This window comes from Suricata suricatta, chromosome 13 (assembly GCF_006229205.1).
Source record: "Suricata suricatta isolate VVHF042 chromosome 13, meerkat_22Aug2017_6uvM2_HiC, whole genome shotgun sequence".
NCBI lineage: Eukaryota > Metazoa > Chordata > Mammalia > Carnivora > Herpestidae > Suricata > Suricata suricatta.
Genome location: NC_043712.1, coordinates 30883369 through 30909425, shown reverse-complemented (window position 1 = coordinate 30909425; position 26057 = coordinate 30883369). Strand labels below are relative to the sequence as shown.

Here is a 26057-nt window from a genome sequence, read left to right as displayed (position 1 = left end):
GGACAAGTCAGGACCAATCTGCTTTTATAAAGAAACATTAGAAAAATTATAACATTCTTAAGTAAGTCAAAATATGGTGGGTGCAGACATGTTTGAGAAAATAAATTCTATACCCCAAAAATAATTCACATTCGGTAATATAATCCCTACACTCAACCAGTAGAAACAACCATAGAAAATAAAAATAAATTGTTGCAATTCATATTTTTTCTTGCACATTAGTTGTTTGATCCTGCATGGGTTTCCATTAAAACCCATGTCACTTCACAATGTACTACAAAGCTTCACTAATCAAAACAGTATGGTACTGGCACAGAAATAGACAGAGACCAATGTAACAGAATAGAGAGCTGAGAAATAAACCCACAAGTAGATGGCCAATTAACCTATGACTGCGGAGACAAGAGTATACAATGGGGGAAAAGACAGTCTCTCCAATAAATGGTGCTGGGAAAATTGGACAGCTACATACAAAATAATGAGATTGGACCACTCTCTTACAACACACACAAAAATAAACTCAAAACGATTAAAGACCTAAACGTGAGACCCAAAACCATAAAATCCTAGAAGAGAACACAGGCATTAATTTCTCTGACACTGGCCTTTGCAACATTTTTACCTAAGGCAAGGAAAACAAATACAAACTACTGGGACTACATCAAAGTAAAAAGCTTTTGCTCAGGGAAGGAAACCATCAACAAAAGGCAACCTACTGAATAGGAGAAAACATTTAAAAATTATATATCTGATAAGGGGTTAATATCCAAAATAAATAAAGAATTTATACAACACACACACACACACACACACACACACACACACACACACACAAAACCGAAACCACCTCACTAACAAACAAAACCAACCAACACCAAATAATCTAATTAAAAATGGGCAGGGGTGCCTCGGGGGGGGCCAGTTAGTTAAGTGTCCAACTCTTGACTGCAGCTCAAAAAAAAAAAAAGGGAGGGGTGCAGAGGACCTGAATAGACATTTTCCAAAAGACCTAACAAAAGATGCTCACTATCACTAATGATCAGGAAAATGTAAATCAAAACAACGAGATGTCTCCTCATACTGTCAGAGTGCCTTAAATAAAAAAGACAAGAAATAACAAGTATTGGTGAGGATGTGGAGAAAAAGGACCCCTCATGCACTGCTGCTGAGTATGTATGCTGCTGCGGCCACTGTAACACACAGTATGGAGGTTCTTCAAAAACTAAAAACAGAAATACCACATGATCCATTACTTTCACTACTGGGTATCTACCCAAAGAAAACAAAAACACTAATCAAAAAGATATATGCATCCCTATGTTTATTGCAGCATTATTTATAATAGTCAAGATATTGAAACAGCCCAAGTGTCCATCCATAGATGAATGGATAAAGAAGGTAGGGTACACAAGCACGCACGTGCACACGCACACGCACACGCACACGCACACACACACACACACACACACTGGAACATTACTCAGCCATTAAAAAAAGAATGAGATCTTGACATTTGTGACAACATGGATGAACCTAGAAGGTATTATGCTCAGTGAAATAAGCGAAAGAAAGATAAGTATCATGTGATTTCACTTATATGTGGAATCTAAAAGTCAAAACAAACAAAAAGCAGCAACAGACCCATAGCTATAGAGAACAAACAGATGGTTATTATCAGAGAGGGGGTAGGAGGATGGGCAAAACGGGTGAAGGAGAGTGGGAGACACATAGCTGCAGTTATGGAAGGAGTAACTCACAGAAGAGGCACAGTGTAGGGAGTATAGCCAGTGGTACCGTAACACCGTGTAGAGTAATAGATGGTGCTATACTTGTGGTGAGCACAGCATAACATATGAACTGGTCTAATCACTATGTTGTACACCTGAAACTAATGTAATGTAAGTCAACTACACACACACACACACACACACACACACACACACGCGCGCGCGCGCGAGCGCACGCGCGCGCACATAAGGAAGCTGGGGGTGCCGACAGTGCAGAGCCTGCCTGGGATTCTGTCTCTGCCCTTCCCCTATTCTATCAAAATAAAGAAACAAACATTTTTAAAAAATCAATGCGACACATTGGTGGCTCAGTTGGTTAAGCGTCCGACTCCTAATTTCTGCTCAGGTCACGGTCTGGTAGTTTTGTAAGTTCGAGCCCCGTGTCGGGCTCTGCACTGACAGCACGGAGCCTGCAGGAGCTTCTCTTTCTCTCCACCCTTCTCCACTCACATTCTCTAAACAAACAAACAAACAAATAATTAAAAAGTTGATCCCATCTGTGTGTCTGGTTCTCCACTGTAGTCTAAAACTGGGATAAGAGCCTAACACGAGATGACATGGTAACTGTACTGGAATTAAAATTTTTTAAAAAGTGGGGATGGGGAATGAACTAATTTACCCAGAAGAGACAATGTAGTTCTCTGACCTTCACAGAAGGGTCCTAAGCTTTTCAGAAATGGGATTGAACTTGTGGAAAGGCACCATACCCTTCCTCTAAAACCCAAAATTCCAGCAATGGTGGTACTACCAAAGAACGGGTATTGGGAGAAAAGTTGAGAATTGTCTTCTTTTTCTGTACACTCTGGAACCAGAGCCAGGGGGCAGGGGGGTGAGGGCGGTGTGAGACAACACCGCATGCTCACTGTCTCCGGAACATACGCGTGCAGATACATGCCGAGAAAAAGGATGACTACTCCTCCTGTGCTGCACTGTAACCTCGCCCGGGATGCCTCCTGAAACCAAGTTCCCGAAGGGAATCTCCATACATGCTGGCACATACACTCTTTTGTTTGGTCGTTCACTCCACAAATATTTCACTGAGTCATTTACTGCATACATGCTAGGCACTGTCTAGGCACTAGGGATAGGGCTGTGAATAACATGATACATACACATATATATACAAACGTCTAGCCAGATCATCAAACTTAATTTCTCTTTCATATTATAAAGAGAGAAAGAGAAGATTCTCTCTGTCTCAAGTATTTTAACTGAAAAGTCATCCATAGTTCCTGGCAAACTCATTATCTGTTCTCAAAAGATAACTGCTGGGTACTGAACAATGAGAATTACACAGTACATCATAGTCCCTTTTTGCTTAGGCTTTCGAGAAGCTCTGAGTTAATCTTAATGCAGACAACGACACTGTTACTGAACAATCTTAACATTACTAAAGTGGAACAACCAAATATTAATGCTTCTTTATAGGATACAATAGCAAATAAAAAGTACCACTTGTGAAGTATTAACCCAAAAAACTGAACTTGACCTCAATCTCATCAAGCCCAAGAAATAGTACAATGAAACAACGGATATAGAGTAAAACGTGAAATGACACCATGGGGATCCAAGTCATGTCAAGAGAGAGGAAATTTTAGGGGTGCCTGGGTGACTCAGGCAAGTTAAACGTCTGATTCTTGATCTTTCAACTCAGATCTTAATCTCAGGATTGTGGGTTCAAGCACCATGATGGGTTCCATGCTGGGTGTGAAGCCTACTTAGAGAGACAGAGACAGAGACAGAGAGAGAGAGAAAGAGAGGGAGGGAGGGAGGGAGGAAATTTTACATGAAAAATTACGGCCTATCTAACTGGCTCCCCTTAGAGGTGAATCCTGAGACAGGCAATCAAGTACAAGTTTATCTAGGAGAAAAAGGGAGTACCCATAGAGAAATGGGGAAGAAGAGTGGGGAGGATAGCCAATATACCACATAAGACAGTAAACTAAATACCAATGTTTCTACTTTTATATAAAAACAAATTTCAAGGTTTATACCATATAGGCTCTGATATATCCTCAACTGTATAATTTAAACCCTTTAACTGTCTTATTTCTGCTGGTGGCGTATTTATTTCTAAACTGCAAAGTGAAGAAAATACCTCCTACATACATCAAAAAAATGTCTTTATTTCACTACTAAACATGTGGCCCTGACCCTTCTTGGTGCGTCAACAACCTTCAGTGAAGAACTGTTCTTTGGTAAAATCTTGTTTCTTGTTTTCCATATTCACTCAGTTCTGGAATGACTCTCAGGCTTTTTGGTTTCCTATTCCTGAGTATTATGTTCTATGATAAAAATATTTTCATTAAAAAATCCAAGAATGATTCCATTTTTTTAAAGTTCATTTATTTTGAGGGTGAGAGAGAGAGAGAACACATGCACAAGTGGGGTAAGAGCACAGAGAGAGAGAGAGCAGAGAGAGAGAATCCCAAGCAGGCTCTGCAGTCAGCACAGAGGGCTCAAACTCACCAATCATAAGATCAGGACCTAAGCTGAAATCAAGAGTTGAAGGCTTAACTGACTGAGCCACCCAGGTGCCCTCCAAGAATGATTCCATTTTTATATGGGCCTAATGTGTTAATCCACTGCTTAAAAATCCTATCTTCACAATTTTACTGTTCCTTCGGGTCAAACCAATTCTAAATGTCAATCAGAACTAGTCTTTGAAAAGCCAGTGGCTAGCTACCCCATAGCCCACATACTATTTTAATTAAGTCTGCAAAGCAAATGGGTTTGTCTCTTCCCCTTTGGTCTAAACTTCCTGCCCCCAACACCCTGTGAAGGTGTTAAAGCTTTCATATATATTAAGGGCCTTTACTACGTGATCTCCATCACTACCATGTGGTAATTTAGCTTTCTAAGCAATGTGACCATAAGTAATCAGGGAATGACCATGGCTTACTTATGAAAAGGAAATCTGAATTTAGGACTCTATCTCACTTGTGCACTTCCGTCTCCCTTTTCTTAGTTGCCATGAGATATAGGTAAAGAAAGAAGGAAATAAGTGAAATAAATGAAATAAACCAGATAGAGAAAAACAAATACCAGATGATTTTGCTCAAAAATGAATCTAAGAAACGCAATGAATGAATAAATAAACAGAAAGTAGAATCAGACCTACAAACACAGAGGAGTTTAAACTGATAGCTGCCAGGGTAAAAGGGGATTGAGGGTGGGCAAAATGGGTGAAGGAGAGTGGTATTCCAGTTATGGAATAAGTCACAGAAATAAAAGGTGCAGCATAGGGAACACAGTCAGTGGTATTGTGATAGTGTTGTAGGTGACAGATGGCAGCTCTACTTGTGGAGAGCAGAGCATAACGTACAGAGACGTTGAATCACTCTGTTGTATGTGAAAAACCAGTGGAACATTGTGTGACAATTAAACCCTCCTCAAAAAAAAAGTCCACATGAAACTAAAAAGTTTACAACCCTCTGAAAGAATAGGATAATAAACATTATGTACATCATAACATTAACTTTTATTTACTTTTCAGCTACGTAAGGCTAAAAGATGACCTACACAACACATTAAAATTTTTTATCTGATTTACTGGATATTCACCAAAGGGGATTTCCCCAAAGGGGGAAAGAACTTAGGAATGGGAAAAGGCAAAGAGGCGTAAGTGTTCTTTTTTATTCCACTTATTATACTTATTTTTCTTTCCATATTAAATTGTTCACTCTAGAATGTCTTCCTATATCATTTGGAAAATTATTAATTAAGCAATATAATTTGTTTTTATTCCTTTGATTAGTGTGTTAAGATTTTTAAATAGATTTCCTAACAGTGGATAATCCTTATCTTCTTAGAATAACTCCATCTGCTCAAGTTGCAGATTTATTTAATATTCTACTAAATTCTCTTTGCTAACATTTTACTAGCATATTTGTGTTGATATAATGGTTGAGATTGTCCTGTAGTTCCCTTTTTGGGTACTGCTTTTACTAGACAGATATTTTACTAGACATGTAGGTCTTTAAACCAAAATTGGACAAGTTTCATCTTTCACAATGAGTTGAAACAGTTTTGATATAACACAGGGATGAATGGCTGAGTGTAGCCGTTAGAGGCAGGCTGCCTGGATTTCCATCCCAGATCTGTCACTTCCTAGTGGTGGACATTGGGCAAATTAACCATATTGTGCCACAGTGTCCCCATCTATAAAAAAGGGGTGATGATGACAATAGTGATATGATTTCATAGTGTTATTTTGAGAATTTGTATAAAGTACATAGTAAGCCATTCATAAGTTCCTTACGTATTTGTAAGCACTCATCCATGAAATTGTCTGAGGCAGGTGCTTTTGGGCAGTGCACCTCTTTGTAACTTTTTTATGTAGATATAGTGATACGTATAGATTGAACTGCTAGTGGACATCATATAGCACTACTATTTATGTTTTGTACTATTTATGTTTTCTACTGTAGACATTTGGGATGTTTCTTGATTTTATTATTAAAAACGATGCTGCATCAATATTAATGTCTTTCCTTATGCATATTATAAACATTTTTTGAGGGCCTATAAACTAGGAGTTAAACTGCTCTGTCCAAGCCCATGTGGATCAATGTTAGCAAATATTCCCATATTCTTATCAGAGTGCTACTTCTGTTTTTTATAATTTTTTATGCATGTTTTGATATTGACTAATTCCTTCCTCCTGTTTCACTATGATCATTATTTTTGACAGCTAGAATTTAGCATTTAATGATTACATTCCAACACCCATATTTATACAACACAGTGATTACCCATACTTTATAATTGACTGGATTATATCTATGAGCAGATTTTTCAAGAAGAGAACGTGGGCAATAGACTTCCACCAACTCTGGAGACCCTTCCTCCACATTTCTCAGGTGAAGTGGTAGCTGAATATGCCCTCTCCAGAGCATTGTGGATCCTCCTTTCAAATTCCTACCTTTTGAAGATGATAATCTCTTCTTTTATCTCCCTCAATCTAGGCATAAAACTACTTCCTAGAGTTACTACTGTCGTTGTTTTTTGCTCTTTCAGCCCACAACATCTATGTAACCAATTCCCCATATTAAATCCTCTCCCATATACTGGTGGGAAGGAATGAGCACTGGCACAATCAGTAATTCCTAACATCAGAAATGAAAGAGAAGCCATCACACTATAGATCCCATGGACACTAAAAGGATAATCAAAGAATACTATGAACAACTCTCGTTCCACAAATTCGATAACCGAGATGAAACAGAACAATTCCTTGAATGGCACAACCTGCCAAAACTCACACACAAAGACTATCTACATAGCCCTATATCTATTAAAGAGATTCAATCAATAGTCAACAACCTTCCAAGACAGAAAGCACTAGGTCCAGATGGGTTCACTGGGGAACTTTACCAAACCCTTCAGGAAGAAATTACACCAATTCTTTACAATCTCCTTGAGAAAACAGAAGCAGAGGAAATACTTCCCAAGTCATTCTGTTAAGCCAGTGTTACTCTAATACCAAAATCAGACAAAGATATTACAAGAAAACTATATACCAATTTCTCTCATAAATGCAAAATCTTCCAAAAGATATTAGCAAATTGAATCCAAAATGGATAAAAAGAAAATTATATGCGATGACCAAATGGAATATATTCCATGTAGGCAAAGCTACTTAAACATTTAAAAATCATTCAATACAATCCATCACATGAACAGGCTATAGAAGAAAAATCATATGATCACATCAATACATGAAGAAAAACCATTTGACAAAATATAATACCCTTTCATGATAAAACTCCCAGTAACCTAAAAATAGAAGAGAACCTCCTCAACTTACTAATGAACCTCTACTATCATACCTAATGGTGATAAACTTGAATCTTTCTAAGATCAGGTACAAAGCAAAGATGTTTGTTTTTCAAGATCATACTGGATGTTCTAGCTAATGCAATAAGACACAAAAAAAGGAATTAAAACACACAGATTGGGAAGGAAGAAACACAACTGCTTTTGTTTACAGATGATAATCTATGCAATTCCAAAAGAAATGACAAAAAAAAACCCCACAAAAACAAAACAAAAAAAACCTCCTGGAACTAACAAACAATTATAGCAAGGTTATAGGATACAACGTGAATAAACAAAAGTCAATCACTTTTCTATATATCAGTTTCATTTACATTGGCATCCTCCAAAATGAAACACTTAGTACTAATCTAACAAAATATGTATAAGGTTTACATGAAGAAAACTACGAAACTCTGATAAATGAAATCAAAGAACTAAATACATGGAGAGTTATGGTATGTTTATGGATATGAAAACTTAAAATTGTTAAGAGGTCAATTCTTCCCAATTTGATCTATGGATTCAATGCAAACTCAATGAGAATCCCTCCAAAATGAAACACTTAGTACTAATCTAACAAAATATGTATAAGATCTACATGAAGAAAACTACGAAACTCTGGTAAATGAAATCAAAGAACTAAATACATGGAGAGTTATGGTATGTTTATGGATATGAAAACTTAAAATTGTTAAGAGGTCAATTCTTCCCAATTTGATCTATAGATTCAATGCAAACTCAATGAGAATCCCAGCAACTTATTTTGTGGATATTAAGAAATTGTTTATAAATTTTATATAGAAAGGCAAAAGATCCAGAATAGCCAACACACGATTCAAGGGAAAGAACAAAATTAGAAGATTGACATCATCTGACTTAAAGACTCACTCTACAGCTACAATATACAAGACAGTGTGACACTAGCAAAAGAATACACAAATAGACCAATGGAAAAGAATAGAAGGCCCATAAAGAGGCTCATATAAATAGAATCACTGATATCTGACAAAGAAGCAAAAGCAATACAATGGAGAAAAGACAGCCTTTTCAACAATCATGCTATAACACTTGAACATCCCATGCAAAAAAATGAATCTACATACAAACCTTATACCTTTCACAAAAATTAATTCAAAATGGATCACAGCCTAAATGTAAAACAAAAAACTACACAATTCTTACAAGATAATAAATCTAGATAATCTTGGGTTTGGTGATGACATTTTAGGTTTAACACCAAAGGCATGATCCATGAAAGAATCAATTGATGAACCGGATTTCATTAAAATTAGGATCTTCTGTTCTGCAAAAGATACTGTCAAGAAAATAAGATTGCAAGCCATATATTGGGAGAAAGTATTTGCAAAAGACACATCTGATAAAGAACTTTTATCTAAAATATACAAAGAATTCTTCACACTCAACAATAAGAAAACAATCTGTTTAAGAAATGGGCCCAAAAGCCTAACAGACACAAAACATACAGATGGCGAATAAGCATATAAAAACATGCTTTGCAGGGCACCTGAGAGTCTGACTTTGGCTCAGGTCATGGTCTCATGACTAGTAAGTCTGAGCCCTGCCTTGGGCTCTTGCTGACAGCTCAGAGCCAAGGGTCTGCTTCAGATTCTGTGTCTCCCTCTCTCTGCCCCTCCCCTGCTTGCTCCCCTTCTCTGTCTCTCTCAAAAATAAACAAACATCAAAAAAGTTTAAAAACATTCTATCCTCAGGAAAGTGCAAATTAAAAGGATGAGATACCACTACACACCTATTAAAATCCACAGTGCTAACAACATCAGATGTTGGCAAGGACATGGAGCAACAGAAACTCTCATTCATTACTGATGGGGACAGCCACTTTGGTAGATAGTTTGGATGTTTGTTGTAAACAAACTCCCGGCCCTCACATGTGCATAGCCTCCCTCATTAATAATATCCCCTTAACATGTAATCCTGCAATCCCTGCTCCTTGATATCTACTCAAAGGAAATGAGAACTTATATTTGCTCAAAACCTACACATGGATGTTTACAAAAGATTTACTCCTTGTCAAAACTTGGAAGTGACCAATATATCCTTCAGCAGGTGAGCTAACTGCAGTACATCCAGATGATGGAATATTATTCAATGCTACAAAAGGGATAAGCTATTAAGGATATATAGGAAAGGATATATAGGAAACTTAAATGCATACTATTAAGTGAAAGAAGCCAATCTAAAAAAGCTTCATTATCTTTGTTTCCCACCATATGACATTTTATGAAGTACAAAGCAAGAAAAAGCAAAGCTAACAAGATTGTAAAAATATCAGTGGCCAGAGGTTAGAAGGGAGACATGGATAAATCAGTAGAGCACAGAGGATTTTTAGGGCAGTGAAACTACTTTGTGTAATACTAAAATGGTAGATATAGGTCATTACACATCTGTCCAAACCCATAGAATGTACAAAAACAAGAGTAAATCCTAAAGTAAACTCCAGACTGTGGGTGATAATGGGTGTCAGTGTAGGTTTAACAACTATAATAAACACACCACTCCGGTGGGGGACATTGTTAATGCGGGAGGCTACGCACATGTGAGGGCCGGGAGTACACAGGAAATCTCTGTACTTTGTGCTTAATACAACTGCAAACCTGAAACTGTTCTTTAAAAAAGAAACCATTCAAAAATGAATAAACATTTTAAAAAAGGAATCCCTTATTCCATTATTAATGCAAATTAAAGTTATTTTCCTAAATATCTTTAATGCAAAAAATTATTTAATTACTTTTATTTTTTTAATTTTTTAATGTTTGTTTATTTTTTGCAAGAAAGAGACAGCACGCGAGCAGAGAATGAGAGGGAGCACAGAAGCTGAGGCAGGCTCCAGACTCTGAGCTGTCAGCACAGAGCCTAATGCAGGACTCAAATCCGCAAACACTGAGATCACGACCTGAGCCTAAGTTGGCCACTTAATCAACTGAGCCACCCAGAGGCCCCACTACTTTTATTTTCAAGCCTAAAGAATAACATCTGAGTTATACACACATGCACACAGATCGTTTACTTCTTTCTGCTGATGGATCTATATAAATATAGATGTGGGGTCAAAAAGGACCACAGAGGCTGCAGTGGGCTGAACAGGGTACCCCCAAAATTCATATCACCCAGAGCTTCAGAATGTGACCGTATTTGGAAACAGGGCTCTTGTGGATGTAATTAATGATCGTAAAATGAAATCATCCTGGACTTAGGATTTAGGGTGGGCCCTAAATCCAATGGCTGATGTCTTTGCAAGAAGAGAGAACAGAGACACACAGAGAAAAAGATGATGTAAAGATGGAGATAGAGACTGGTGTGACCCATCTATATATAAGTCAAGGAATGCCTGGAGCCGCTAGAAGAGGCAAAGAAGGATTCTCCCCAAGAAGATTCAGAGGGACAGTGGCCCTACTAGTACCTTGATTTCAGCTTCTGGTTTCCAAAACAGTGAGAGGATAAATTTGTTTTAAGCTGTCAAGTTTGTGTTAATACAGTGTGGCAACCATAGAAAACCAATACAGAGGCAAAATCATATTAGTGTACATTTAAGAACGAAGTACAAAAAGCTGGGGCGCCTGGGTGGCTCAGTCGGTTAAGCGTCCGACTCCGGCTCAGGTCATGATCTCATGGTTCATGAGTTCAAGCCCCATGTCAGGCTCTGTGCTGACAGCTAGCTCAGAGCCTGGAGCCTGCTTCAGATTCTGTATCTCCTTCTCTCTCTGACCCTCCCCTGTTCACGCTGTCTCTCTCTGTCTCTCAAAAATAAATTTTTTAAAAAGTTTAAAAATTTAAAAAAAAAAGCAAAGAGGTCATGACCATTCATATATGTATTTGGCAAAGCAAATATACCACTGGCAAGAAGACTGGTCATTATAATCCTTTCAAATGATAATTACCTTGCATCTAAAAACCTAAGACTGTTCTAAAATAATGAAAAGGATATTTCACTGCGGAAATGCCTCTCTTCTTACTTTATTTTACGTTTGCCAAGGAGGTGGTTTTATGCTGTTCTATTCGTTTGTTTCCTCAGTACCGAGTATGATGCTTGACCAACAGTAGAGACTCCATGATGTCTGCAAAATGAACAGACTGAACCATAGAACTCTAAAGTTCTTCCATTTTCATTCTATAATTCTATAAGACCACAAAAGAAGTCTATCTACTTAGAATTGGGAGAGGACATGAATTATATTTGTTTTTGCAGTAAGACTAAGAAACATTTTCTGAAATCTTTGCTTTCATAATTGAGGACTAGTACTCAATTGTGACAGTGAAAGGATCACTTTTGGATAGAAAAAAAAACCCCACGTACTTCACCATACAGCAGGAATTCTAGAGACTTCCCTCCCCAAGTATTTTAAGAAAATTACTTGGCCTGCCTCGGGACAAAGTAGCAAGTAAAAAAGTGACAAATCAATTCACAATCAAGAGAGTGAACACAAAAAATACCATATTCATCCTTGGAGTTGATTTAAAGAAGGAGGGAAAAAAGGCAAATTTCAATCAGTTAGAGTTCACATCCTCTATCACTGTGGAAATTGTAAGCATACTTCTCCTATTTACCAGGAAGTGAAGCAACTACAGCAGTCTCAATAAGCATTTTGTTTTTAGCAATTCAAGAAAGTTGTCTGGGGGTGCCTGGGTGGCTCAGTTGGTTGAGCAGCTGGCTTCCGCTCAGGTCACGATCTCGCGATTTCTGGTGCTGACAGCTAGCTCAGAGCCTGGAGCCTGTCTTCAGATTATGTGTCTTCCTCTCTCTCTGACCCTCCCCTGCGCGCTCTCTCTCTCTCTCTCTCTCTCTCTCTCTCACACACACACACACACACACACACACATACACACACACTCTCTCTCTCTCTCTCTCTCTCTCTCAAAAATAAATAAAACATAAAAAAAGAAAAAAGTTGTCCAATAAAGGGTCTATGTAGGCTACGTAGTCTTCTAAATGGAACTCCCTCAGTAGTCAAATGATCAAATGTGAAAGCCACAAAAACATACTTAAAAACATTTTAATGTTTATTTATTTTTGAGAGAGAGGAAGAACTGGGAAGAGGCGGAGAGAGAAGGGGACAGAGAATCCCAAGCAGGCACCACACTATCAGCACAGAGCCTGACACGGAGCTTGACCCCACAAACTGTGAGACCATGACCTGAGCCGAAGATGGACACTCAACCGACTGAGCCACCAAGGCACCCCCAAAACATACTGTATAGTTCTGAATTGTTTTCAACATTATAAAATGTAAAGACAGCACTGAAAGAGGACCATAAACTATAATAATTACTCAGCTGTAAATTACTTCTTAGCATTACCCTAATCAGCCTCTCTAACCTGTTACTTTATTAGGTCAAAATAGTAGTTAGTTGGCTTCCCACCTACTATGAGAGAAAGCTTTTTACAAGGCAAATGAACCCACTATAACGAAAGCACCACTAGAAACTTTTACCTTTCCTGGGATGAATATCTGCTCACCTTTCCCTTGTACACATTCATCACAATTCTACCATGTACAGCTCATCAAGAACACATCCACAAACTCATGGCAGTCCTTGGATGAGAACCAGTGGGGGCAGAAGCACTGAAGCAGGCATGGTCTGCAGGGAACTGAAGAGCACATTCTGTCCTTCAAGAGGTTCATGACCATGCGTGCAAAGTTAGCATACAAGACACATGATGCAAGGACTGTAAGGCTTACACAAAAGTATCCTAGAGAAACTCAGAGCAGAAAAATGGCAGAGAGCATTGCCATGGGTTAGATGAGCAGAGTAGTTGCTATGGGTAAAGTGAGTGAGTAGCAAAGCCTGGTACGGAAGTTCACACAGTACAGCATTGGTAGATACATTGGAAGGTTAGGCTGGGGCCAGACTGCAAACAATGACAAAAACCAAAAACAAAAAACAAGTCAAAACAAAACAAAAAACACAAGGTATAAGGAGAGTAAGCACAATACCCTTGAAAGCCAGACAGAGGGATTGATATCTGCTGTAGCAGAAAAGGAAGAGGCATGGGAGATTCTCATAAGTGAGGAGCTCAAAGATGTCAAGACTTTAGTAAGATTAGAGGTCCATATTTTATCAGGTAAAACTACACAGCTAAAGAGTAAAACATAATGCAGGGGAGGGATATAAAGGCCTAACCCGGGGTAGGGGAAATTTGGGAGACTTTCTTAAAAAAGAAAGTAAATAGGTCATGATGAGAAACCAAAGGGCTGAAACATTCAATGAGCCAAAGCTGTAAACCTAGGTGACGGACACAACTGAAAGGAGAGGAAGACTATTTTAGAGAAAGGACTTTTGTGCAGTTACTGATCTACCTCAACGTCAGTAGTTATCTGCCTTGTCCAGTCAACGAGAAAACAGCTGACAGAAAATGAGGTGCCTTCTAGCCACTAGCATAAAGAGGCTAGAAATTGCATTTGACTACTTTTCATAACCAGGACTGAAGCACTAAGAAGATAACTGAGCCCAAGGCACTAACCAAAACACTAACAGACTCCTCAGCCACTCCACACTTTAGAGAGGTAATAGTTAAAGCTGAGAGGTACAATGACTGGATGACAAGATGGGATGGGAAGGGAGGAAAGCAATTCTTGTGTGTTCAAGAACATCTCCATTTACTTCCGATGGCCTTCTGTTGCTGGTGCATAGGCCTTTCCCCCTTCCCCAACGCCTGTCGAGTTGGGGAAGGGCCAGGCAGAGAGAGAAAAAGAAGGAACTCCTAGAGCGTAGAACAAACAGGGAGAACAGCATGTCAAGAAGAAATGGGGTAGTTAACAGTATGAAATGCTAAAAGGGTGATGAGCAGCAGACTTAGGAAAGAGTAGGGTAATTCACAATTAGGGGGCTAGTGTGACATAGGGAATATGTCACAATCATCCGTTTTAAAAAGTCAAATCATATTTGTTAGCCTCTAGGAAGGCAGATGTCGGCTTCACTATTTATAAACTTTCAATCTACAAACTTAAAAGTTTCCACAGATGCAAATCAAATAATACCACGTAGATTCTGCTTGCCACCAACGATGATGTCAGTCATGCCTTATCTGATGTGTCTGTCATTATGGACTGATGTACCAGGGCATTAACAAACACCATTTCAGAACCTAAACATAAATGCTTCTTTATATTTTTGAGTGATTTCCAGTGAAAACACTGTTCGTTTGAGTGGTATTGGCTTTAATTACTAAAATACCTTGCTGATAATGAATTACCTAAGTTCTAATGATGGGTTTACAACCCTTACTAATAATAAAAGTGTCCTGTATTTCTCTTACAAGAAAATGTGCCCTGAAGGCACCCTTGTTCATTCTTTAAACTAAAACTCATTTCAACAACCTGAATAAACCTTTTAAGCCATATGAGAGTATTTTCTAACCCATCTTTACAATAAGGGTATTTATTAACTTAGCACTTCAGAGTAATATTCCAAAATAAGTGATAGACTCTTGGAAAAATCATCTCATGCAGATGCAGTCTCAGCTAATTTACTCAAATATCACCATCTTTTCTGTATTAAAACAGTTAAAATTGGTCCAGGGAAACTAGTAGTACTGTACAAATCAAAATTCCCCAAATAAAGGAGGCAAGAAACACTTTTCACTAAGCCATCAAACTTAATAGTTGTAGATATAATTAACTACTTCAGTCATACCTAGTCAGGTGGTTTCTCTTGCCTCATGGGTCAAACGAGAAAGACTGAAACTCTTCATTATTTTCCTGCAAAATACTGGATACTTCTCAGAGTTAAAAGCTATTTCTTGAGGGTTCATCCTATTATATACATTAAATGGCTGTTTTGTTCAAGATAATAACTGGTATATATCAGGGAGGTCTTTACATAAGTGCTGTAGAACTAGAAAACACAATTGACCCTCCTCTTCTAACCAAGTACTCATCTTCCCAATTGGAGGGATGTGTAGATGTATCAATGAGATGAGAAAAGATTATACGATGAGCTTTTCTTGATCCAAAGTTGAAAATACCCATCATACACTCTCTTATCTGCCAGTAGGTTCTCAGCAAACACCTTCATCAGAGTATCCAAATTCAAAAAACATTTATTATACCCTCAGTTTTCATCTAATCTAGAACTTACTAAAAGTGTTGGGTCAAAACTTAAGAGTATTAGATATTATACATGCTTATGTGTAAATAACTTTACTCCCTGCTGGAAGCAATATTTAAGGATAACTATCATATAAGTAAGTTAGGCTCATAGGAATGAATGAAACTGTATAGCCAGCAATTTGAATCTTCTACACCTACACAAATAGGATTTTTATTTTTCTATCTTTTCGGTGACTAAAAATATGCTATAATAATCTTCTCTTCCCTTACTGAATTCAACAAGAGAAAGATTATACATTTCCAAAGAATCATCATCATTTTCCAAATATCTAGTCAATTACAGCAGTCAAGGATATATTTTTTCCCTGATTTTGAGTGTACAAAGTAACAGAAATGATGCCTTTCATTGTGAAGCAAATGATACCTTTCAAATCACAAAGCATAAAGCATGTTTCTCCACTTTCGTTTCTACCACTTAGAGGAATTTGTTTGCTTTTGTATTAAAAGCAGAAATGCATATCAAGTTAGATTTTTATTTCTATCAATCACAGCTACATTTGTCAGTATTTTGATGAGACTATTGCATAACTCACCAGGGGAAAAAGACAAATTGATAAGTACTTCAAGAAATCACTAATATTTAGAACTAGAGTTTTAGAATAAAAAGCCCATCCATTTACTCACTTCTGAGGCTCAAAAGAAAGGTAGCACAAGCACAGAAAGATGATTAGCACAAGTGCCTCCTCCTACAAGGGACCTTCTCCATTTCACAATAATGACTCCATCCGTTTGACAAGCTTTCCTTCTCTATTCATCACCTTACAAAACACAAATATATCCTGTATGTCAGACACAATGCAAAGTATTTTATGTAACATATATCTTATCTTACAACTTTGCAAAATAATCATCTCTACCTTTAAAACAGAAAATTTGAGGGTCAGAAAGATAAGGAACTTTGCTTAATATCAATCACACAGCTACAAAGAGGTAGAGCTGGGGATGAGCGAGGTCTCTCCAGCATCAGAGTCACTCTTCCTTCTAGTATGGTCAGTTACCCTGGAAATCCAGACCTAGAACATTTCCATAATTCATCAACTTTCCCTGAAAGGGATTTACATTGCAAACCTAGGCTTCTAGGGAGAGAAACCAAGTAGAAAACATGTATGAAGCATGCAAAAATATTTCAGTCTAACAACTTGTATTTATAAACCCATTTATTATCTCTTTTACATCATTATAACAACTCTGAAGCTGAGTAGGAATTATATTATTCCTCTTTTATAAATGAGGAACTGAAACTTTACAGTATCCGGTACTCAGTACATACAAGCATTTGTTAAATGAAGACTCAAATAGGTTACGTGACCTCTCCAAACTAGTGGCAGATAGGGTTCAAATTAATATCTCAGTCATAAAACCAATGGCCTGTACAATAAAATGCAACTGTCTCCATTAACTATCATCATTATATCCTGAATTTATATGCAAAACTAAGTACAGTTATAAAAAAGAGCTAGCAGATAACTTACTCACTTAATAGTCACACCTTTAAGCTCTTTTGTGGAGTATAATACTGACAGTGTAATTACCAGCATCAGAAGACCACAAGAGCTGGAAGCTAGTCATGCCAGCTCATAACTTCAGTGCACACAATTTTAATACCACTGGACAGACAACTTGAAAGTTACCCAAAAAAGGAAATGTATTCAATCATTCATCACTCATGGAATCCCTCATCCAAGCAATATTTGTTGAGCACCTACTATGTGGCAGAAACCAGAAAAGCTGAAGTGCCTACTATCTACTGTGGACACATTCACAAGTAGTCTCATTTGTGTTTCTAGAATTCTACAGAAGAGGTCTTTAGCCCCATTTGATAGGTGAGAAAATAGAAACTCAGAAAGGTCAAATAACTTCTTAAAGTTAAGTAAGTGTTCAAGCTAGGAATCATTTCCAAGTTACATGAATACAAGCGCAGGCGCACACATGGGCATCGTCTGTGCTCCCACATCCACAGTGCTTTACCGCTCTACACCGGGGCCACACGAGAGCAACAACACAACCTACCTGGTTCAAAACATACACATTACTGTTAAAAGTCCTTCCAAATATGCACGGAAAGAAACTGGAAGGACATACATTAAAATGCTATCAGTGGGTAGGCTCTGAGCTTTTCATTTTCATTATACTTTTCTGTGTCATGAAAGCATACTGCTTTCAGGAATCTAAAAAAATGTGTTAGGAAAACTTTCAACATTTGAAGCTATTACAACTGCAGATTGTGACCCACCCTGTCATATAGAGAGAGTATTTTTATTTGGCATACTAGAGGCCCACTACCTCTAGTATAAATACTGCCACATTAGGCTACTCCCAGCAGGAGCAACTGGGCCAGGGCTGAGGAGATCACTATTTCCAGCACTATTAGGAAGTTCTACCTTATTGGGGTCAGGTCAGTAATTTTTTTTAATAAAATAAAGCACAGAAAAAAGAAAGAAGAATCAGTAAACAACATACACAGTATGAATAAGCACAACTTTGCAAAATGTATTTTAGCTACATGACTTCATCTTCTAATACACTGTACCTAATGCACAGTATGACAACCATGCCATCCTCCTGCCAGGTCCTTGGATATGCTTGGGACACTCCCACATTTTGGGACTCTACCCCTGCCTGGAAGCCTTCTTCCTCAAGAAATCTAAATGGCTGGGGCACCTGCATGGCTCGAGTCGGTTAAGAGTCTGACTTCGGCTCAGGTCATGATCTTGCAGTTCACGAGTTTGAGCCCCACATTGGGCTCTGTGCTAACAACTCAGAGCCTGCAGGCTGCTTCAGATTCTGTGGCTCCCTCTCTCTCTCTCTGTCCCTTCCCTGCTCATGCTCTGTCTCTATCCCTCTCTCTCTCTCTCTGTCTCTCTCAAAAAGAAATAAAACCATTAAAAAAAAAAAAAAAAAAGAAATCCAAATGGCTAACTCCATCACCTAGGTTAAGGCTCACCTTCATGTCGCTTACCAACTACAACTCCTCTATGCATTCCTGACCCTCCTCACTACCCTAGCTCTACCTTTTCTTTTTTCCACACACTTAATAAAATTATTACTGAGTGCATCTTATATAAGATATTGTACTAGAATTTAAGATTTAAGAATAAGAAAGTGTGGCTTTTTACTACTTTTTGTCCTACAAAATCATAGTAGAAGCATGCAAGTAACAACACCTCCTACGAGTCAGACAGAATACCTCTATTATTCCTTACAAGTTAATAGGCTAGATAAATTAGCAAATCCAATATTTGAGCCCAAGTCTCTGACTCATAAACTGAACATTCTTCTAAAAGTTTTCTCTTTAGCCAATATACTTTCAAGTTTTCATTAAGGGAAAAATTCTTCAAGTTATTTCTGGAAGATATTAGCATAGGGACAATTAAAAGAACCAAATATTTTGCAACACTGCAGTACTTTTGTTAATTGTGAGTCTTGTGAGATTGTAAGACTTCCTATGAGACTCAGTATCCATTCTTACGGTAAAAACTGGCGCTATCTAGAAAGCTTAAGGAATAAGTCAATTTGAGTAGCTGTTTTCTAAAAAAAAAATATTTTGACTATGGGAAGCCTGGGTGGCTCAGTCAGTTAAGCATCTGACTCTTAATTTCGGCTCAGGTCGATGATGATCTTGCTATTCAATATTCATAAGATAGAGCAGAACTGGGCTCCCTGCTGACAGCATGGAGCCTGCTTGGGATGCTCTCTGTCCCTCTCTCTGCACCTCCTCACTCCCTCTCAAAACAATAAACTTAAAAAATAAAAAATTATGTTGACTACAAAAAAAAAAGTAGTTCTTTCTCCTTAGCTCTTTCAGAATGTGAAATCATTACAAGGTGTATGCCTGTCACCAGCTAGCTGAGATTTTACTGCACTTGGGCCAAAACCACAGTAATAAAAGTCAAAGGAACTAAGAATATCCAAATTTCTTTTCTCAGGATCACTCTAAAATCACAACAGTTCTCTGACACTTGAAACTAGTTTCAAGAAAAGAGACAGACTTCAATGTGGTGTTAATTTCTTAAACGTCGGCATTTCCCCTCTACATTTTCCAAAACTTCAAAATACAACAGCTGAAAAATAGGCATGTAAATATTAGAGTATCTTGTCCAAAGGACTGAAAAAATTTAACGCCATTTAATAGAAGTATTATATGTTAGTCTGTATCCATGAGTTCATATAATTTCTGGCCATTTTGAAACAGGCAGAAAGAAATTCACATTAATTTGTATATTTAATCAAATTAGAAGATTAGGCTTCTGGCAAGGGTATCCTTCTGATACCTGAAACAAACAAAAGGTAATAACAGGTTATCTTTTTACAAGTAATTTTACTAAAAAATGTAGCTCTTAAAAGGGTACCACAGAGACAAACTGCAAACTCTCAAATTCCAAAATCATAGTTAGAGTCCATCAGAATGCCCATTAGATTCCCAGAATGGGCTTTTTGATGCTACTCAATATTCAGTTGAAAAACTAAGGCATCAAGAAAGAAAATGACTTGCCCTAAATGACTTTGTGAACTAGTGAAAGAATCAATACTAACACATAAACTCTTACTTTCTAGTTTAAATAGTATTCTCTGATGCCTCCTTAAATCTGCTAGCAAGCAACCAAAAGCCAAATCTGTGCTCCCTGATAAGATGACTGACATGTTCCAGGTTACTGTTGTCCCTCTCCAGGCCAGACATATGCTCCTCGCAAGCTGTGAAACACTATCTGAGACATTTTCCTCATTCTTTATCTCAGTTCATCTTGGTTTTTGAGATGGGCAGCAAGAGCTGAATAGCACTATCCGATGGCATTTTCTGCAACAGTGGAAACATTCCATTACCTACACTGGTCCACAGAGTAGCCACTGGTCACTTGTATCTTTTGAGCACTTGAAACTGTGTCTTTTGGCTGAAGAATGGAATTTATATTTTATTTAATTTTAAAGAATTTAAATTTACAACAAAACACTAGACAACTATACCTTCAGTCGTTACTACTGCATGTGACCCACTCGCGGTTCTTACATCCCTTCCTGCCTACTGAAGCAAGCAAGACACTAATGGTAGAGTATCCCAGAAATAAAAAGAACTCCGATTCCTTTCTTCTAGCATCAAAAACTCTTCTGATTCCTACAGAACTTTTGCTAAAACCTCTCAAATCCAGTTATTAAATTTCCCACTACCAGACTATGATAATTTTAAGGAAGAAATGAGAAGGTATTTGTACTCTACCATTCACTGAACAGGTTTCTTTAGTTCATATACTGCTAGAATGTTTGAGAGGATTTCCTTCTTCGCTTTCATTGCTTTTCTCTGTTACACCAGCAATGTTCATGTCTACAAACTCGAGTGACTTACACATGGAATTAAATGTAACGCTCAAGGTTTTAAATAAGGAGAAAAATCACAGGTCTGGAGGAAACAGAGATCTTGACCACAGTATCACCAAGGGAATCAAAGCAGTTAGAATTTGATTTCAATCTTTACAGTAACATAACCTAGACCTGAGAATCACACCATTACAGAAGAGACTTTTCCAAAGTAGCATTTTCCCTCCCTTTTGAATGGAGTCACTGGAATGCAGTGAGAATCCATGGAAGACCATGGTTTTTATTTTGAGTAAGGTATCGCTTCTTGGCCTTTTGGCTAAGATCAAGTGTAGTATCTGTTCTTATCAGTTTAATATTTTGAGTAAGGTAATAATGAGCTGTTTTACAGGAAACTGGCCAAAGGGTTTGCCAACTTCTTTAGGGCCAATTCTGACATCTGGCCATGTCAGTAAGACAGCAAGGTATCTTAAAAACAAAAACAAAAACAAACACCACCACTGGTATTCATGTAAAAGATCTATTAGGTTATTGAAAGGCACAACCTTTTTTATTCATTGCATTCAGAACCAAAAATCAACCCATCTTTAACTCTTCAAGACCCTACTTATCTTTCAAGAAGACTTCTCTGATTCTTCCCTTGAGAAGTAATTTTTTTCAAACATCTACAGCGGTACTTCTCAACCTTTAACGGTCACACGTGAATCAGCCGGGTACACTGTTAATGTGCTGATCGATTCAGCCAGGGGGCGGGGGCACCGGAAGACACGCCCAGCTGATGCAGATGCCGGGTCTTAAAACTACACAGCTGGCTAGCAGATCTATGAGCCACTTCTACAAATACCTTACAGACACTTATCACTTTCCTTTTGGAATTCTAATTATTTACATGCACATCTTCTCTTCCCAACCTAATTATAATTTTCTTGGAAGCATGATATGCATCTCAATTACATTTTTCTCTTCCATAGTAGATAGCAAACAGGCATTCAAATGACAGGGAGAAAGAACGAATAAGGCCTTTAATGCCATAAAGTTCCTGCAGACTGGGCCACGGATAGTTCCTCTGAATGGAATCAAGGGTAGGCTAAAGATCAATAAATTGTATTAAAAGTTTAACTTTTTAATCACTTCCTTAGTTAAATGAAATGGAGCACAGCAATGGTCAAAATCAGAAAAGTTGTGACCAAAGCAAGCTATTCTTTGAACTGGATCAGAGAGGAGGTACAGACCTGCAACTTGTTAAAAATGTAGATTTTCTTGAGAAGATATCCAATTACATAATAAGTATATTAATTAGGGGAATCAGAGTAAACTCCTTTCTGAAAAACAAAATAGACTAAAGAATCCTTGAACCACTGAATCCAATGTCCTTACCTTATACACTAAAAAATCTAGTTAGGTGATTTACCCAAGACTACGACGGTAAGGACATGGAAGAGACAGAACTTGTACATAAATGCCCTGACATGAAGTCCAGAATTCTTTGCACTCTGCTACCTTTTGAACAATCATTAAGTGAATAGACAAAGGAATACCACTTTCCATTATTCCTAGATATATCTTGTATTTCTATTCTGATTCTAGAGGAAATTAGAGTAAACAACTTCTTGGAAGGACAATTTGGCACAATGTATCAGAAATCCCAAAGAACAGACATGTCAAATGACCCAAGAAATATAATTCTAGGAAAGTATCCTGAGATATGCAGTAAACATCATATATGTATCTTTTGTGCATTTTTTCTATGAAAAAATTGGGGGAAAAAACAATAAATAATCCAAATGTCTTCACAAAATATGAAGTAAATTATAGTGCATCTAGAAGCTAAGTTATCATAAAGCTATTAAGAATCATGGTTTACAGTATAGAAAAAGTTTTCAATAACTGCAGCAATCAGAAATCTTCCCCCAAGGCTTTTACAAGTTTTAACCCATCACAAATATTACTGAATTCAGAGAGGGTAGTGTTTTCCAGTGCCTCTCAATCTAGTTGCATCATAGAATCAACTAAGGAAATAATGAGTTAAGAACTTGAATCCAAATGGCCTTTACCCACAAAAAAAAAGCTCAATCACACTCATATTAAAAGAGAATCCAATTGAAATGCACTGAGATACCATTTCTCACCTATCAGATTGACAAAGACCCAATCTGTCAACATCCTACCTTGTTGACAGGATATAGGTAAATTGTTACATGATTGGTGAAACCAAACTGGCAAAACTCCTGTGGAGAGGAATTTCACAGAATGTAGCAACAACTATAAAGTTACATATGCATTTACCATTGGCATCTATCCCAAAGATACACTAGCAAAAATATGTATGTACCAACTAATCTTTGCAAAAGTATTTGTTACAGCAGAAAAATGGAAACAAGAATGGATTTGGTACATCTACCAAGTGGAACAATAAGTTTATTAAGAAATAAGGGATATCTCTATCCTGACCTCTAGGATACACTTCTAATTTTTTTATTTAAATTCTAGTTAGTTAACATACAGTATAGTATGTATTACTTTCAGGTGTACAATTCGGTGATTCAACACTTACATCCACTTTTAAGTTTAAAAGGGGGGGAAAAAAAGAGAAAGTATAATATGCTATGGTTTATCCAGGGGAGGGACAAACATATACAAAAACATAGAAGCAGACTGCCTACTCCTTTACAAAAAAAAGGAATTAAAAATTGAAAATTTTTAAAGGTTTCTTATATTAGGAGAGAGAAAAGCATACAGACAGGAATAGAAGCCAGATTTGTCCAAATATAGTTTGCTTTATAGATTTGGTTTTTGGAAGCAGTAAATTTTACATAATTATATACTAGAAGGTAAGTTTTTAGAAGCTAAAAAATGAAAGTTAAATGAAACAAATGAACTTAACTATACACAGAGCTGGTATAACTATACACAGAGCTGGTGGTTAGGACAACATAAATTTAATTACAAATTTATAGGAAACACAAGGAACAGAGAAACATAAACCCATGCTCAAGGGTATCATTAGCAATGTCCGAATATGGGAAATCCTGCAGGACAGAGGATTCTGTTTCCTCAACAATAAATTACAAGGAAAAAAATGACAAGAACATAAAGATATGTAAAAATTTTTAAGAGACATATGAACCACTTGCCATGTATGGATCTTATTTGACTCTTGCTTTGAAGATTCAGTTTGTTTAAAAAATTTTTTGAAACAATCAGGAAAACCTGAACATTGACTGGGTATTTTATGAGACAAAGGAACTTCTGTTTATTTTTCTAGATTGATAATGGTATTCTAGGTTTTATTTTGTTGTTTAATTCCTATCATTTAGAAAAACATACTAAAGGAAAAAAACCAAATCACCAGGGACATTTTTTTCTTTAACAAAGCAATGTTGGAGTCCCACAGATATAACTGGTGTGGTAAAGGGCCAGACATTATTTTATTAAAAGTGCCCAGGTGATTCTAACCAGCAACCAGGTTCTGTAAACCACTAATCTGGAGCAAGTAATATCAAGTGAACAAATAACTCACCTAGTTATGAATGAACCAAGTCCCCAAAGTACTCTTCTTGAAGACTGTAATCTGTATTTATTATTGGCATTAATGCCATCTCTGAATTCTACTGTACCTACTTTTAAGATACTTATAAAGATTTTAATTAAATAAGTGTTTATTTAGCTCTCTAAATAGATTTACTTAGCTTTCTAACAAGCAAATTTTTCTTGGGATGCCTGAGTGGCTCAGTTGGTTAAGCATCCAATTCTTGATTTTGGCTCAGGTCATGATCTCATGGTCACTGGGAGTTCTGTTGTCAGCACAGAGCCTGCTTAGGATTCATTCTCTCTCTCTCTCTATGTCTATGTCTCTCTCTCTCCCTCTCTCTCCCTCTCTCTCCCTCTCTCTCCCTCTCTCTCCCTCTCTCTCCCTCTCTCTCCCCGTCCTTCCCCTCACTTGCTCTCTCTGCCTCTATTCAAAATCAATAAATAAACTTAAAATTTTTTTTTCTTGACTTTCTATACATATTGAACAAACCAGGAACAACAAAGACAAAAGTCTTCATGTCCAGGCACGATGCAATTAGAACTATAAACATAATTATCAAGAAACTCAAGAGAAAATATCTTCAATAAAGCCACTGGAGTATTAGAAACCCCTGAACCACAGAAGAGGCTACTTAGAATATATCAAACAACTTCATCCCAATTTAGTCGTATTTCTCTTACATCACCTTTTCAGAACTCATACACAACCAACACAGGGAGAACAAGTGCTAAGAAATACATAAGGGGAAAATAATCACTTTCAGGCCTGAATACATCCATCCCAGATAGAAAAATGAGCAGAAAAAGGTACTGACTTTTTTACTAGAATGATAAATGATATAACATCCTATGAGCTGCTATGTAATGACTGTCACATAACGAAATGAAACCATGATGGCATGAAACATCTGGCCAGGTGCTTTTCTCTAATTCAAGTAGCACGCCTTAAAAGCACACACACCTGGAAGCAATTTCCCAATCCAGATATAACCACATGGGTCTGCAGCAGAGCATCATTGCTACCTCCAGCATTCAAATCATCCACAAAATATGATGAATAGTTATGGGGGCACAGGTTACATAACAGAACTCAAGTTGTAAACACACACCCACGGGATCAACCTGAACCACAACAGAAACAAAATACACAGTGAGGGATAGAAAAGGCATCAGGAGAATTAAGCGCTCACTCCATTTGTCAGGTGACTCAATTTCTCTTCTGATTTGTCCCAAATTAGTGCATCTAGAACACCGCACTTTGTCCAAGGCATATTGCAAATTCAGTGGAGTTTAAAAATTATTTAAAGGTAATGGGGGGATTTCCTAAAGCAACCCTGAAAAAAAAGAATTCATTCTCTAAGACTGTCATTTCAAATATACACATATGTTTAAAAATATGTATATATATATATAAATACAAATGCAAAATATGTATGAAAGCCCAGGAAAAAAGTTATCACTTTGA

At 37.3% G+C, this 26057-nt stretch overlaps 1 protein-coding gene and 1 pseudogene across 1 annotated transcript in view; one reads left to right on the top strand and one right to left on the bottom strand.

Moving 5' to 3' along the window:
* The window catches only part of ERP44 (endoplasmic reticulum protein 44), a 95268-nt gene that overhangs the window by 66122 nt on the left and 3089 nt on the right, over positions 1-26057 (bottom strand).
* On the top strand, positions 21361-21529 carry LOC115277195 (annotated as a pseudogene).